The sequence below is a fragment of the Strigops habroptila genome, chromosome Z, assembly GCF_004027225.2.
Source record: "Strigops habroptila isolate Jane chromosome Z, bStrHab1.2.pri, whole genome shotgun sequence".
NCBI lineage: Eukaryota > Metazoa > Chordata > Aves > Psittaciformes > Psittacidae > Strigops > Strigops habroptila.
The window spans coordinates 76,624,587-76,627,680 of NC_044302.2; positions in this window are offsets into that span (position 1 = coordinate 76,624,587).

The following is a 3,094-nucleotide window of genomic DNA, read 5'->3' on the forward strand; positions in this document are numbered from 1 at the left end:
CCCGCCGCGGGCGGCCCTTACCTCCCCACCGGGCCCGCCGCCATCTTGTCTGGCTTCGCCTCGCCCCGCCCCGTCCCGTCCCGTCTGGTCCGGCGGCGGCGGCGGCGGCACCGCGGGGGGGCGGCCGAGGGAGGAGCGGGGCCCGCACAGGCCGGGGGCGCCGCGGAGAGGGGTCAGAGCTCCGAGATTCGGTTTAGAACTGCCCCCCTGCTGCTCCTCCTCTCTTCCTGCTCCCCCGCCGGCAGAGAACTGGGGCGCTGCTCCCCCGAGCTGGCCGCTGATGTGGTACCCTGCAGCCCCGGAGGAGGAGCACGAGGAGCACGGAATCCGTCACAGAAGGACAACGTGGCCAGAGACCAAACAGACAAAAGAAAATTAGGCCCATGGATACTAGTTTTAAAATACATTACTTTTAACATTTAGGATCAGGAATGGTGCTCACAATGGATGAGTTGAGTCTCAGGAGTGATCCTGAGAAGGAAATGCGAGGAGGAGCCAGCACAGCAGGAGCCTCAGCCGGTTTGTGGGTCAGCAGAGCACCCCATCCCACAAAGAGCCGACTCTTCATCGGCCATGCCCTGACCTTCGCCTGTAAATGCCTTGCAGACCGTGTTCCTCAGCCGCCTTCTGCTCTCCCTTTGTCTTCCTTCCCTTTTCTAGCCATGGACAATGGTGGACTGGCTTTGTCTTAGTAGTCTTAGGTCAAGCCTTGTTGCTGTTGCAGACACTATGCTTTGGCCAAACCTCAACTTTTGAGCTTTGTTAGACTAAAAAACCTGCACAGGTAGTCGGGCTAGATTTAGTAGCACCTTAACTGTTGCACTAACATTGTGCATTTTCAGACTTTTCCCCCTTAAGTCCTTCACTTTCTTCTTGCTTTTTTTTTCCCCCAGCTGATCTTTTTCTATTAGATCACCAGTTCTTTTTCATGTGTCTGCTTTCTACCCATTGGAAAAAATACATCAAAGAAAGTGTTGATTAATAAAACTGTGATACTTTCTTGAGTTACCACCATCACACTGCTCAGTAGATTTGTTTTTTCAGGCTTTGATCTTCTTTATTCAGCCTGTACCACAAACAGGCAGGAGTAGTCTCTAAAGTGTCCAGCACTGTTAAATAAGGCTTAGTGTGAACCAAAACTATCGTAGTTCCTTAACTTCCTTGGGAAAGCCCTAGTTTTTCTGTTTGATTCTTTATCTGCACAATCTGAATAATAATACTTGTTTTCACTCTCTCTTCAGAGATACTCAAAAACTGTTTAGACACAGTCCTGGGCAGCTGGCTCTAGGTTGCCCTGCTTGGTCAGGGGATTGGACAGGATGAGTTCCAGAGGTCCTTCCAAGCTCAACCACTCTGCAGTTCTGTGATCACCACAGAAGGTGTGGTGAAGAACTGACTGGCAGTTGGATATAACTGGAGCGGAGGCCACAGACATATCTAGGAAGGCAGAAAGAAGTCTTGAACTAACAATAGCAAGTAAACAAACAAAAAGTCCAAGGGGAATGGGCAGTTTGAGACTAATTAGCAAGAAAAAAGCTGCTGTTCAGCCTCCCCTTAGCCAGCCATCCTTGAGGTCCGGATTCATGGCCCAAAAGGGGTTAAGCTGCAATAAGAAAGAGCAAATGTGATGACTCTGAATGGTAAATATTACACAGGAGTTTTGGAAAGTACACAAGTGACTCCTCTTTAATGTGAATGCCAGCCTATGGAGTGGAAAGGCTAGAATGAAACTTCAACAAACCTGCCCAAAGCAGTTGGTACTGCTGTGGTGGCAGGCACCCTCCTCCAGGTTGGCAGGCCCAGCATTGCTCTATGCAGCATAACAAAGAAACAATAGCTTAAAAACCAAAGTGATACAATGCACAATGCACAAGTAAGTGGCTCGGTGCTGGACCGTTTCAGCTTTTTGAAATGTCACATGGTTTATAAAGAGCAGTTCTCCATTGCGTGACATTGCTCAAAGTCCTGATGTTCCTGAACCTTTGCTCCAAGGCAGGTCTGTCTATTCATAGACAATTGCTCAGTGTGATGTAGGTACACTGATCTTCCACAAGGGCAATGGCAGGGAAAACAAAATGCTCCTGAGTTGTTTCTGAGGTTTTCTGTTTGGAGATTCTTTTTGAGAGATTTTCTGATCCATATCAACCAATAATTCGGAGTGGGTTTTTTTGGTTGTGATTGATGTGGGAGAGCAGAGCTTCTGGCTGGGTGGGTTATTTGCCCATGAGCAGTTGTTAAACTTTTTACCAAGGAGGTAGTGTGATCTGAAAATGATAACCGGGAAGCACCAGAGATGGGCTTCTTGTGTTTATTCTGGTTCAGTCGACAAGGCCCCATCCAGGTTTTTTGAGCTTGTTTAAAGCATTTGACAAGATTGGGAGTGTAGTTGGGAAGTTCTTGATAAGTATGATTTTTGTGAGACAGTAGTTCCATTTTTCATTTTACCATATAAATGCTTCATTTTAGACATGTCTTTAGACAGCAGACTCAGCTTGGAAATTGCTCACAGTACACCCTAGGAGGAAAATCGCAAGTTCTTTATCCACTGCATGTCTTCAGTGTCAAATGTTGGAGGTATTCAAAGAAGGATAGCTCTTCTGGTGAATTTGCAATATTTGGGGTTTATTGTACATTGAGGTATTTTGTGTATATTTTAACTTGATGGAGAGAGATTTGTGAAAGATGACTGAGAGTTTCAGCTTTATCTGCTCTCCCACATGTCTATACATGTGGCACCCTGAAGAGACCCTGCCCCTGGACTGACAGTTGAAATCTGCACCTTGCCTGTTCAAATGCCAATTTAAGTTGAATTTTGCCACAGCCAGAGTTGAGTGAAAATTTAATATGGATTTAAGCTTGTAATCATTCTCGCTCTGGGTAGCCACTGCTTATTCTTCCTCAGACCTTCTGGAAATAAGTGAGGTTAACTGGTTCTTCCAAGGCTGTATTTTTGGAGTTATCCAAGGTAGGGTAGAACACAGCAAAATTGTTGAAACAACTGTCTCCAAAATATTACATGAGCCTCACCTGTTTCCTCAGTGTCCTGAGACCTGCATTCAGGAAAGTGTTTCTTTTTCCCTAGACGCTACTGACA